The sequence below is a fragment of the Thunnus albacares genome, chromosome 5, assembly GCF_914725855.1.
Source record: "Thunnus albacares chromosome 5, fThuAlb1.1, whole genome shotgun sequence".
In the NCBI taxonomy this organism is placed as follows: domain Eukaryota; kingdom Metazoa; phylum Chordata; class Actinopteri; order Scombriformes; family Scombridae; genus Thunnus; species Thunnus albacares.
In genome coordinates this window covers 31,775,991-31,790,597 of record NC_058110.1, presented here as the reverse complement: position 1 = coordinate 31,790,597, position 14,607 = coordinate 31,775,991, and positions in this window count along the sequence as shown.

The window sequence follows — 14,607 nt, the reverse complement described above, 5'->3', positions numbered from 1 at the left end:
GAGTTGTGACCATTTCTGAGTATGAAACGTTTGGAACTTTTGTTTTTGTTTCTTTTTTGTTTTGTTTTTGTATAGCTTATTTTATATAGTTTTCCTTTTAATTTAAGGCTTTATTGTTATATATTTAATTTCTATGTACATTCTTTTTGAAAAATTGTGAACAACAACTGAAATAAAACTGAAATAAATGTTATTTTTAGGTGTCCAGTAGGGCCAAATCATGGCGGCTTGTTCTAAACCATCTGACCTCTTTTTGCAAGCAGAAGGCAAATAGTCACATACAAGTCAAACATTATTATTATGCTGCATGTTCAGTACTTGCAGGCACTAACTTTTGAAACACAGAAATGAAGAGCCCTTGAAAGAGCATTCACACGTATCAACTGTCAAACTATTAACACTTGTCATATTTGTTTTTTTTCCCCCCAGATCTTTGTCAGTACTCACCAGATAAGCAGTGTAGTCCATGATGATGGTTAAAAGCTGGAGCAAATGCCTTGAAACCAGAGTTGAATGGGAGCTGTCCTTGTACTGTCTTGTTTAAACTCTGGCTTGGTGTTCTCTGCTTTTTATAGAGCTCAGTGCATTTTGTCAATGGCAACGGTGCATTTATATTCATTGGCTATGACGAAACACCACATTTGCATCAAAGGGGAAACACTGGAGGCGGGCATTATTGGCCAGTGCCAAGAATATATTTCACTTCTGATTGTCAGTTGTAACTTGTGTTTTGTCTGTTTTATTTATCTGTTTTGGCTGGATTTAATCTGAACCTCCAGGTTATCTGCAGGTCCTTAAAAAGTCATACATTCAATTTAGTAAATATCAGAGCTTAAAAGTCATTAAATTCTCTGAAGGGTTAATTTTTAAGGTCTTCAACATAAACACTCAATATAAATGATTTTTTAGAGTCAGACCCATTTTAAGTTTTGATTTAAAACCCAAACCTGATGTAAACTCAGTGCTGGAACTAATATACTGACTTTATAATGGCTTAATCCATTTTCCTGTTGGGAAAGGGTCATTTGTGGAGCTGATATTTTATATTATATTTTACATTTATATTTATATTTATATTTATATTTATATTTATATTTATATTTATATTTATATTTATACAATCATTGAGTAATTTTTTAGATGCATGAACTTTTTAATCTTAAACATTGTCTGATAAAGTAGTATGAGTACTGTACAAGACAGACACAACCAGACAAAAGACTAGACAAAATTTAGTTTGAGTACCAAGACATCAGTGTGGAGTTAACTCTATCACCTTTATTTCATCATATGTCTGACTTGATGGACTGATTCCATGTAACAAACAGCAACAAACAAGGTGAGAGAGATTGTGGAGGCGTGGCGGGGGAATCCGCTACTACAGAACAATAGCTTCCTCTGAATTTGCCTTGGGGAAGCCTAGACACACGCCCACTCAGGAGGCTTTCCCTGGGCTACCGTCAACAGACGTGTGTTAACTGGTCTGCTACCTACGCTGACTCATATTCAAACCCTGTTTTGTCTTCAACTAGCCTGTTCCCTTGCTTTTAGTGGATTATGGAATTTCAATACATAATAATCATAAAGCATATGGTGACAGAGTTTGGACAGAAAGCAAGTACAGAATTTGGAGCCTAGTATTTTAAGCTCACAGGAGCAGGTGAAATGCCACCTGTTGATCAGCTATATGCCATCACTAAAGTTGTTCAATTTGAAGGCATCTACAGTAGATGCAGATAGTTTAATTTCATTTCCCTAGGTTTTGAAATATCTGTCTCTTGTTCATACCCACAAGTTAGTAATTTTAGAATGACGATTATAATGATAATTATAGAGTTGAGACATGGGGAAACTGCTGGTTCTGTGAGAGTTACTTCTGCAGAGTTACTTCTACTTTTGCTCTTTGTTGAATTAAATGAAAACTAATCGCATGAAATGAAACACAGAAGTGTCTATATGACACGCTTTAATAGCCATTTAGTATTTAATCAGGGTTGAAACTGTGATTGAGTTCTGATTTTGATTATTTTGTCATTAATATTTGAGTGATACTGTTTATTTATAAATATCTGATCAGATATTTTCAGGCATGATGAAATGGTCTGTCCTGAACTTTGTGTCATTTCCTTAGTCAGAGACATCGAGAGTGATGCATACATTTATCATTGATTACTTCATAGTTGTAGAAGAGTGGGCTGAGATGTTGGGTCATATAAATTTTCCATTCGACTTTTAGCCAACCTGAATGTTCCTGGCGCACAAAAAGTACCAGCTCAGGTTTCTTTAAAAAACATCTGTCTCTGTATTTTACCTCTTTGCCAACTTCTGTCAACCATGACGAAATGAACAGCAACTATTTAGCTACATGTTGGACATGCAGCAACAAAGCATTAAGGACGAAGATGACGGAGACAATGTGCGCACCAGTGTGCACACTACTAACTACAGAACATGATTGAGTAACTACTTAACTTTAGATATCCCTCATGTTTGCACTAATGTTGGCGGAGCTAGTTTCAGGTACTATGCACCTTTTAAAAGGAATGAATTGCAAACTGCCCTAAAGTCTTACATTCCTATTGGAGATTTTAAAGCTCTATTATCTGATGTTTTTTTTATGATTCTCGAAACTGTTTTTATTCATTTCTTATTTACTGTGTGATTGTGTGTTGTTTCTGTCTGCTGATTGTGTTCTCGTCTTATGAATTTTTCTTGTTCTCTCTTGGAAAAGAGATATTAATCTCAATGAGACTCCCTGACTAAATAAAGATTAAAGAAAAAAGAAATTGTGAGTGACATGACCCTGACATCATCCATTGCAATTCCTCTTTGGGAACTGACTGAATTAAGAGTTTCACAATGAAAGTAGATGAATCATATACAACATGTCCTGCAGGCAGTGAGTCACTAAGTCTTTTGTTTCACTTTCCTCACTTCCAACTTGGCATTACTCCAACATCAACAAGCCTTGGAATGTAGTTCACAAAGCGCTGTCTTGCAAAGCTAAGAGACGTTTACAACATGACAACAAATAAAAAAAAAAACAACCAAAAACCACAAGAGAGATTAAATGGTCTGCTGTCATGAATTTACTGCTATTAAACCACATTTTGGTACTTCATCAAGGCCAAGTGTTCATTATTCTGTTTCTGAATCTTTGTCATATTATATCTGGGAATTCCTAGAGAGAACCTTGGATGCTTTGTTGTTTTTGCATAAAAAAGCAAACAAGGTTGGTGGATTGAGGAAGTGCAAGAGGGCAGGAGAGCAGAACAAAAGGCGATCACACACAAAATGGAAAGCAGGCAATTATTCCACACTGCTGTATTGTTGTATTGTTGGGTTCTATATTCACATATTGGGCAGTATTTCTAATTTTAATGTATGGACACAGGGAATCCCTCCACACACACACTCACGCACATGGAAAGCAGGCTGTGGCACTTTATTACTATTTGGTCACTAAGAAACAGAATTGTTGTTTGGCCTTTGAGTCACAGGATACACATGGATCTGTACTTTCACTTTAATTTAAATGAGAACAAATAAATGAAGCAAATAAAGTGACACAAATAAAGTGTCAACTAGCAACCTAAACACCACTTCATGACTCACCAATACATGAGTTAGAACCTAAACACAATATTAAACCCTAATTGTCCTCAGTGTATTGGATAATTATCATTACAAATACTATAGCTCCAATTAAAAAGCTTAAATTACCCCGACCCTGAGTGTTTGTGCTCAATTTGACCAGGAGGCAGAGCTGCAGTCCTACACGCTTCTCTGCGCTTCCATTAGAGCAGTTACCCACCCAAAACCACATAGAGACTGTGTCTGTCCCCCGACCACATAAATCAATTAAATCCAAAGTATATAAAAGAAGAGTCATTCATGAAAATCTAGTAAAAATTAAAACCACTGCTGCAATAGTACAACAAAATAAGATAATTAAATGTGGACTCTTGAACATTAGATCTCTTTCATCTAAAGCAGTTTTAGTAAACGATTTAATTTCAGATCATCGTATTGATTTATTTTGTCTCACTGAAACCTGGCTGTGTCATGAAGAATACGTCAGCCTTAATGAATCCACTCCCCCCAGTCATATTAATACTCATATTCCTCGAGACACTGGCCGAGGAGGAGGAGTTGCAGCCATTTTCAACTCAAGCCTAATCATCAACCCTAGACCTAAATTTAATTATAACTCATTCGAAAGCCTTGTTCTTAGTCTCTCCCAGCCAACCTGGAAAACTTTACAGCCAGTTCTATTTGTTATAGTGTACCGTCCTCCTGGCCCGTACTCTGAATTCCTATCTGAATTCTCAGAGTTTTTGTCGTATTTAGTCCTTAGTACAGATAAAGTAATTATAGTAGGTGATTTTAATATTCATGTGGACGTTGATAGTGACAGTCTCAGCACTGCATTTCTCTCATTATTAGACTCAATTGGCTTCTCTCAGTGTGTAAATAATCCCACTCACCGTCTTAACCACACCCTAGACCTTGTTCTAACTTATGGGATTGAAATTGAACATTTAATAATTTTTCCACAAAATCCTATTTTATCAGATCATTTTTTAATAACTTTTGAATTCCTATTACTGGATTACACACCATTAGATAAAAATGTCCTCACTAGATGTCTATCTGATAGTGTTGTAGATAAATTTAAGGAAGCAATTCCGTCAATACTGAATTCACTGCCATGTCTCAATACTACAGAGGACTCTTATGTTAACTTTAGTCCCTCCCAAATTGATAATCTTGTTGATAGTGCTGCAGGCTCACTAAGACAAACACTTGACTCCATCGCCCCCTTAAAAAAGAAGATAATAAAACGTAAGAGGTTAGCTCCATGGTATAACTCCCAAACCCGCAAATTAAAGCAAACATCGCGAAAATTGGAAAGGATTTGGCGTTCCACCAAAGTAGAAGATTCTCGCTTAGTCTGGCAAGATAGTCTTAAAACATATAGGAAGGCCCTCTGTAATGCCAGAGCCGCCTATTACTCAGCATTAATAGAAGAGAATAAAAACTGCCCTAGGTTCCTTTTCAGCACTTTGGCCAGGCTGACAAAGAGTCATAACTCTACTGATCCATGTATTCCTATAGCTCTCAGTAGTAACGACTTTATGAGCTTCTTTAATGATAAAATTCTAACTATTAGAGACAAAATTAACCATCTCCTGCCCTCAACAGGCACCGTTCTCTCCCCAAACACAGGAACCTTGGTAACGGCAGTAAATCCTGACATATATTTGGACTGTTTTTCTCCAGTAGACTTGTCTGAATTAACTTCAATGATTTGTTCAGCTAAACTATCAACCTGTCTCTTAGATCCCATCCCAACTAGGCTGCTTAAGGAAGCCTTACCCTTAGTGAGCACTTCTTTACTAGATATGATCAATCTGTCTTTAGTAACAGGCTATGTACCACAGTCCTTTAAAGTGGCTGTAATTAAACCTCTTCTTAAGAAGCCTACTCTTGATTCAGGTGTTTTAGCCAATTATAGACCTATATCTAACCTTCCATTTCTATCCAAGATCCTTGAGAAAGCAGTCTCTAATCAGTTATGTGACTTTCTACATAACAATAGTTTATTTGAGGATTTTCAGTCAGGTTTTAGAGCGCATCATAGCACAGAAACAGCACTGGTGAAAGTCACAAATGACCTCCTAACTGCATCAGACAAAGGATTTGTCTCTATACTTGTCCTGTTAGATCTTAGTGCTGCATTTGACACAATTGACCATCAAATCCTTTTGCAGAGACTGGAACATTTAATTGGCATTAAAGGAACTGCATTAACCTGGTTTAAGTCCTATTTATCAGACCGATTTCAGTTTGTACATGTGAATGATGAATCCTCCGTGAAGGCAAAAGTTGGACACGGAGTTCCACAAGGTTCTGTACTTGGACCAATTCTATTCACCTTATATATGCTTCCTTTAGGTAATATTATTAGGAAACACTCCATAAATTTTCATTGTTACGCAGACGATACCCAATTATATTTATCAGTGAAGCCAGTTAAACAAACTCCAAACATGCCTTAACGACATAAAGACCTGGATGACCTGCAATTTTCTACTACTAAATTCAGATAAAACTGAAGTTATTGTGCTTGGCCCTAAATACCTTAGAAACACATTATCTAATGATATAGCCACTCTGGATGGCATTACCCTGGCCTCCAGCACCACCGTAAGGAATCTGGGAGTTATCTTTGATCAGGATATGTCCTTTAACTCCCACATAAATCAAATTTCAAGGACTGCCTTTTTTCACTTACGTAATATCACAAAAATCAGGCACATCCTGTCCCTAAAAGATGCAGAAAAACTAGTTCACCCATTTGTTACTTCTAGGCTGGATTATTGCAATTCCTTATTATCAGGCTGCCCTAACAAGTCTCTAAAGACTCTCCAGCTGGTCCAGAACGCAGCTGCACGTGTATTGACTAAAACTAGAAAAAGAGACCACATTTCTCCCATTTTAGCTTCACTACATTGGCTTCCTGTAAAATCTAGAATAGAATTTAAAATCCTTCTCCTAACTTACAAAGCCCTTAATGGTCAGGCACCGTCATATCTTGAAGAGCTCATAATACCGTATTATCCCACAGAAAAACCTGACTCCCGGGCCGAACCTTCGCGGTCCTTCACAGTCCTGATGGCATCCTTCCCTGGCTGTTGCTGCTTGTGCTTGTTGTTGTTTGTTGTTGTGATTGTTTTTCTTCTGTCCCCCCTCCCCCTTTCCCTCTCTCTTTCTCTCTCTCAACCCAACCGGTCAAAGCAGATGGCCGCCCACCAAGAGCCGGGGTCTGCTTGAGGTTTCTACCCGTTAAAGGGGAGTTTTTCCTTACCGCTGTCGCCAAGTGCTTGCTCATGGGGGAATTGTTGGGTCTCTGTAAATTAAAGAGTACGGTCTTGACCTGCTCTATGTGAAAAGTGCCTTGAGATGACTTCTGTTGTGATATGGCGCTATATAAATAAAGATTGATTGAAAAAGTTACAATGTGCAAATTCTGGAAATTAAGCCAGCGCTAGCATGAGACTCAAACCACTCCGTTCAGCCCTTAACCTGCATCCTTGTGATCACGAGAACGTGATGTATTGACTTCTCCGCAAGGACTGGAAGTAATGGAGCTCTTCAGTTGCAGGTGTCAGGAGCTAGCTAGCCTGTGAGAAAGCCACAGCGACATCTTCAAGCCAAGCAACAACTGCCACAGCTTGAGACTGAAGCCATTGCAGAAGTACCTTAAAGTACAAACGACGGTCGCTAGATGCTCCAACTGACTCCTTCTCAAGAAGCCTCAACTTCTCTCTTGAAATACTAAAACAATCATTTTTTTCAACAAGTCATTATGCGTCAATTGCTAAATTCAAGCCCTTTAATAAATGTGCTGGTGGTCATTTAGGAAATTATTGCTCCGTTAATAAGATCTGGTACTTGCTTATAGTAGGTTTGATGTCTCCTGTGTGGATGTTGATTGACAGCTGTGATTGATAGTTGACTCTGGGACTCACACTGAGTCGGACTATTGTAGCAGTATTTCACTAACTTTAATGTTACTTGATTATGATGCCTGCCCTGTGAGCACAATTTAGCTGAAATAGCTAACGTTAGTCCAAGTGTGCAACGCTCAGTGTTCCCAGTTAGCTAACGTTAGCTTCAGTCCGGGGTAGCGGGGTGTGTTTCCAGGGCATGAAAGGCAACACCCCGCACATATATGGAAGGTCCTGGCCGCAAAGGGAAAAGATGTAGCACACCTTGCTATGTGCATCTGCATATACAGGCTATGCTTCCGACAGCTAATGCTAGCTTGGAGCCTTGGTATGAGAGGAGTAGTTGGTCAGAAGTGTGTTCAGTGATTGACAGCCGTGAGCTCCCACCTTTGACTTTGGCCTGCTGTGATTGATTAAAAGAGTGAGGCTTGCTTAACAACTTGAGAAGGGAATATCTCCGTATTGCTACCAGGCTGTTCAATGAGCCTGAGTCACGGAGGCCATCGACAACATCTCTCTGCATTAAAACATGCTTTGGTGCATATTTCAGCTAAAAAAAATATAAGAAAAGACTTACATACTGGAGCTTTAAAGTTAGTTTTCTGTTTGAATAGCAAAGACCATGGCCTACAGGTTTAATTTTGAGACTGTTATGGTCCTGTTTGCAATCTAACTCGATGTCCCTAGCTGCCATTCTCCACTGGTCCTCCAGAGGTCCTCAGACTTTTCTCCCTTTTTGTTTGGACTGGACTGAGTGGGAGAAAGCTGTTTTCAGTTGTATCTTTTAAGACTTCTGGCATTATATAATTTTAGTTGCCTTTATTAGTTAGACTGTATTCATTGTGTTTCTGGGTTTTTGGTTTTCTGTTTGCCCTGTGTTTTTCCTCCTGTGTTCATGTACTCATCCTCAGCCTGCTTTTCCCTTCACACCTGCCCTGCATTCAGTCTTGTTAGCCCTGTCCTGCTCAGCTTCCAGCCTGTCCTTGTGCCTTGCCACCTGTTCCTTGTTGTTTCATTAGTTTGGTTTGTATTTAAGTCCTGGTTTTCAGTTCAGTTTTGTTGGATCCTTTCTCCAATCTGCTCAGCGCTGCATTCTGTTTCAGTTTTGCGTTTGACCTGCAAGCTTTGTTTTTGTCTGCTCAAGCTTGAAATAAAGGCATAATTCTTATCCTTGCTCTGCCTGCAGGCTCCTGCATTTGGGTCCACCTGCTCCGATATATGTTCACCGGCCACTTTATTAGGCACACCTGTGCAGCCTTATGCAATCCAATACAACAGCTCTGCCATAAATTCTAATTTTATGAAGCTCATATATTTTCAATGTCAGAAAGGTGATAATTATGTTTATTATTGAGGTCGTGGTGGGTGGTGGTGCACTGGGGTGCCTTTTATTGAATGGTGTTCCTAATATTTTGTCCACTCCATTAACATACATGAGGGGTGCAAAATATTAGGAACACCTTTTTAATATAAGGCACCCCAGTACCTACCACCACCACCCACTATGACCTCAATAATCAACAGAAAGTAGAATTATCACCTTTCTGAAAATGTCAGCAAAAACTGAAAATGTATAAGCTTCGTAAATGTAGAATTTGTGGCAGAGCTGTTGTATTGGATTGCTTTAGATTGACCAGGTGTACCTAATGAGGTGGCCAGTGAGTGTAAGTTTATATTCAAATGACAAAGCCCTCTAGCAGAAATTATGAGTCTATCAGGAGCAAAAGTGGAAGTAGTGTAACATGTGAAAGAAAATTGAATAGTAGGTTATCGTTTTATAAATCTTTTGTATATATGTTACAAATGTTTTCAAACTAAGGAGTCAATGTTTGTTATCAACTGAATGTGATGTAATGTCATCGTCATTTTGGGGACACATGTTGGTGAAGAAATCCTACTCCTAGGTTAGTTGAACTCTTGAACCTGTTTCTATCTGAGGGTTGCTTGCTGACCTCTGGGGTTACCTAGAGATATCTTTGTCTTAAGCCTACTGTTTTAGAGACCATACTTGTTTGTAAGAAGGTGTAACGGTTTGTGGAAGTGTCCATTTAGGGACCAGACTGTTTTTAGCTTTGCTTCTGGAGAGGTATAAAGCTGTCTAGTTTGAGTTCACAATCTTTAGAGAAAGGACTGGCTTTAGGGAAAGGGCCAGCTGAACAACATGCTTTCTCTCCAAAAATACAAGATGATTGTATTTTTGTTTGTGTTTGGACATTTGTATAATTGTTACTGATGATGTGATGGATTGTACAGTGTTTACAACTGCTTCAACAAGTAACAATGTTTAATGCTTTCTTTATGTCTCCATGTGCCTTCTTTCTCGAGAGAAAATTTCCACAACAAACACTGTTATAGTCATAAGTCTGTAGAGGGAGGAGATCAGGGTGGATAGATGTGTCAGTAAAATGTCAGACTTTAATAAGGGTGACTGATGTTTCTTTCACTCCTCCTTAATGACAACATGGTTTTACACAACTGTGAATGTGGCTGTTTAAAGCCGTCCACTGACCCGGAGTCAGTGGACGGCTGGAGAAAGCTTAAGAAGGTTATTCACATCACAACATATTTGAACAGATACTCTTTTCTCTATTTATCTATCAACTTTATCATATGGTTGAAGTTTTGCACTTAAGTCACATGTTGACGCCTGAGCAAGTTCCATTTGCCGAAGACGGCTGTGAGATATGGTTGAAAGCCCTGGGGAAAAAAAAACACCAAGTGAATCATGAGGTTAGACTAGTTTATCATAATGAAAGCGTTTGTGTGGAATATGCACAGGCTATGAAAACAACCCCTCCTTGGGACAATTAAGCCCTTACTTATCTGTCTTTCTTAAGGTGGTCTTAAATAGTGTGAAATGTTTTCTCCCCCACAATCAATCACTGACATGATAGATTTCCAAGGTGGACTGTAGGGCTGTAGTCGACTGGTCGATCAATTGGTCGAGATGCTCTCGTCTGACCAAATTCTCATTGGTCGAATAATTGCTGTGTTACTTTCATAAGGAGAAAAGTGCTACATCAACAGCCTTCCAGGATTAATCTATTGTTTTCTGTGACGGGAAAAGTGAAGGGGGTTAGCTCTAAAGATAGCAACAATGGGTTAGCCCAACCTGAATATGCAAAACAGAGAAATAGAGAACAGAGAAATGTGTGACTGCTGAGTTCTGTTTTTACTTATATTCCATATTATATTTTATATAATATAATTATAAGATGTTTCTGTTATTACATGTATGATTATTATCCTATTTTTCTTTTGTTCCCCCTTCTAGTCTTTGTGCTAAACTATACATCCTGGACGAATCTCTATAGCGGACGCACAGATTAAATATCAATATCAATCTTCATCAATCGTCTGATTCTGGCTAAGGAGTCAAAAAAAGAGGATTTTCCAAAATGTCAACTTTAACAATAACTTAAGTTTAGCAGAGTCTACAAATGTGGTAGCTGTCTGTGTTGATGACATGTGGCCAGATAAATTAAAGTGTGGTCAGGCCTTCAGCACCGAAAACAGATGTGATGTTACATGACCAACAAAGGTAACTACCAGTCAAAAGTTAAAGAACACCTCAGTTTTTCCAAATTGGCATAGTTTAATGTCTCAATATACTCTGAAATTGAAGCATTTAACAAGTAAGCAACTGGAGATTAAAAAAAAAAATCAGCGAATCTTTTTGTTTAACAAGATTTTTAACTAATCAAAGTAGCCTTTTGCAGATTATCGTGTTGTACGGTGAACACCTGACCAACTAGGTGTAGACCAGAGGGTACTGCATGGCTCTGCAAAAAGCTGTGGTAGCCATTTTGGACCAGGGTGCCAGTTGCCAACTCTGGATCCAGTAAAAGAGCCGCAGTCATGCATCCTCATCCATGCTTTTATACAGACAGAGGAATTGTTTGCATCAACTTTCAAAGCATTGCTATTAAAAAGCTGTTGTTAACCCATAACTTGATTCCTGAAATTTTACATAATTTTTCAGTTTTTGGTACCCATACCCATAAATATGGGCTGATCTTAGTTTTTTTCCGGTGGCTGTTTACCGCGTACCTTTGAACCCATTTAAGGTTATTCACTGGACTTGAACTGCTTAAATTAAATAAAAACTGGAAAAATGGTGGTCTTGTAAAACTTTTGACTGGTGGTGTATATTATTTATGCATCAAGACAACACTGTTTCGACTCCACTGGTTCATTTTTAATCTTTGCTGGTGGTTTTTAAACATTGTGCTTTTGGTCTGTGTCGCTTTACTCTTTGCCGTGTGGCTTTAATAATTATATCAATAGACTGAAATTACTCAATACAGATACAGTAATGCAACTCTCTCACCTCTTCTTTAAACACGTCAATGTGTCCCTTGAGGGGATGCTGATGCAACTGAAAGAGTTTCAGTAGATTAGTAATAGATTAGTGTTTGCGGAGGAGGAGGCAAATACATTACATAATCACATTACAATTACTGAGAAAATTGAATGTAAGTATAAAATATCATCTAGTTGCATGTTAAAATCTGATGTAGTAGTATTGGTTTAACCTCAGGAGAGCATGTTTCTGCCCATTAGTTATACAACACAAACTTCACAATCTTCACATCTGATTCTGGCTAAGGAGTCAAAAAAAGAGGATTTTCCAAAATGTCATCTTTAACAATAACTTAAGTTTAGCAGAGTCTACAAATGTGGTAGCTGTCTGTGTTGATGACATGTGGCCAGATAAATTAAAGTGTGTTCTAGAGTGTTGTCAGGCTCTACAATGGAAATAAAATATCGTATGGAAAGTTCTTCCCAACACTGTTGCAGAAGTTCCCACAAAGCAACACCTCGCCCGTTACACCCTGTCATTTGATACATTGTTATTATAAAAAATACTAATTACAGCTGAAGTGTCAACAGGGGTTTGAGTTGTGACTTTGACCTAGAGGTCTGCCAGGATTCACATCGAAACACGAATCTTGTCATTGATGTTGAAACTGATGAGGAAATGATTGCTGTCAAGATAACATATCTCAGTTGAAGTGTGAGTGGGTGTAAAGCACCTATTTCAGCCTCACAGTTTGTTTTAGATGTGTGTAATGACACTCATGCAATTTTCCTGCTCCATACATCACAGGTTGAGATAACGATTGAATGTTGATACAATTATACAAGTTTCCTCTCTCTTTGTTAATGTTGATGGATATTTCAGTGCTTGCAGGATGCGGAAGCTGACACTGACCACAAAACATGTGATGATGCCTCACTCTGCCTTGAGAGGCTGCTGATACACTTGAGTTTCAGTGGACTGGAAAGAAAAACATTTTGAGGGGAAATTAAATAATTGTAGGATAATGGAACGATACCAGCTACTGGCAACTCCTACATTTCATGTCACTGCTTGCCGCAAGTTTGAGATTTCATCTCCGCCCGCACATGAACACTGCATCACCTTTTTTGATGAAGCCATTCCTCCAAGAAACAATAATTCACATTCCACTAATTCCTGCAATATCTCTTCTCACACAATTTTCCCATGCAGGCTATGTGGGCAAGTTATCACTTATCTGATACTTTAAACTAACCATGTAGTTTGGAAAGCTTGTTGTCAGCACACATTTTCAAAGCAGGAAGCTCTTGTTGTCAGTTTGCTTCGGTGCAAGCTGAAATATCTTAACAACTATTTCAGGGATTACCATGAAATATTGCATAGATTTTTATGATGACCAGAGAATGACTTTCCCTCTAACGTTTTCGCTTATCTGGTGGAATATTTCAACATCTACAGAGGGATTTTGACATTCATGGTTCCTAGAAAATGTATCGTTGTGACTTTGGTGACTTTTCCCCTAGTGCCAGCATGAAGTTGACATTTGTGGTTTTAAAAGGGATGTATCATGCACATTTCCAGTTCTATATTTTTTATTCTGGGGCTCTACTGGACAGGCTCCAATATGTCCAGAACTCAGATGCCAGGGTTCTTACCCACATCACCCCCACTCTCATTCACCTCCTCCTCACTTACAAATCCCTCCACTCCCTGGTCCCCACCAGTACCTTTCAGACCTCCTCCACCAACACACACCTTCCCGAAACCTGTGGTCCTCAGACTCAGGGCTGCTCTCCGTCCCCCGCACCAGCCGACGCAATTTCAGAGACAGAGCCTTCAGCGTGGCAGTCCCCCACCCTCTGGAATTCTTTCCCTTCCGAGATACGAAACGCTCCTACCCTGGACTCTTTCAAATCAGCCCTAAAAACCTACCCGTTTGCTCAGGCTTTTGGCCCACAGTTAACCAGTTAACTTCTCAGTTGCTTATTATTTAAGCTTGGCTTAGTTTTCTTTTTCTCCTTTTTTGTAAAGCGTCCTTGGGTGTTTTGAAAGGCAATGCAATTATCTTTGCATGATCTACAGTTAAAAAAAAACTCTATACTCGCTCTTTATGCAGCCCCTTAGCTCAGCCTCTGTCTGAACTAAGGGGCTACGTTTTAGCTTTTGTCTCGTTAAGGCCTCCCTCCTGATGAGCACACAATGTTCTGACTTATTTTTCTCATTCTTTACTCAAAACTCAACTCCTAAATTAAAGCAGCAAGCAGCGTTGGTCGGAACCTCGCGCTCTGGCCCGTCGGGATCAGATCATTTTGCTTTTTAAAAATGAGGGATATTTCTTACAAGTGTGGTGTGCTTTAATTTTGAAAGTTTGATTTGAAAGTTTTGGGTCCATTCACTTGAATTTCAATTAGTAAATTGAAAACTCTTGATGAGTTTGTGTGTAAAACAAATTATTTTCCTAATTTTCATCAAGTCTATTTTTAGAAAATGAAAGACTTTTAACCCACATGACCTGGTGAAAGTTTGATTGACATGTGTACTGTCAGGTGTGTAGAGACAATAAGTAACTGCAGCTGGACACAGAAAAATACTCATATGTTTGAATGGAGAGTGTGAGCGAACCCACACCTTTTTGAACATTTACTGCTTCTGCATAGTTTTAGATACAAACTTCATTCGAAAGGTCTTTAGTTTACAGTGCCATATAACCGCAATGTCCCTGGGTCAAATCTGCCAGGGGACCCTTTCTACATGTCGTGCCCCCTTCTCTGTTGAATAATGGCAAAAAAA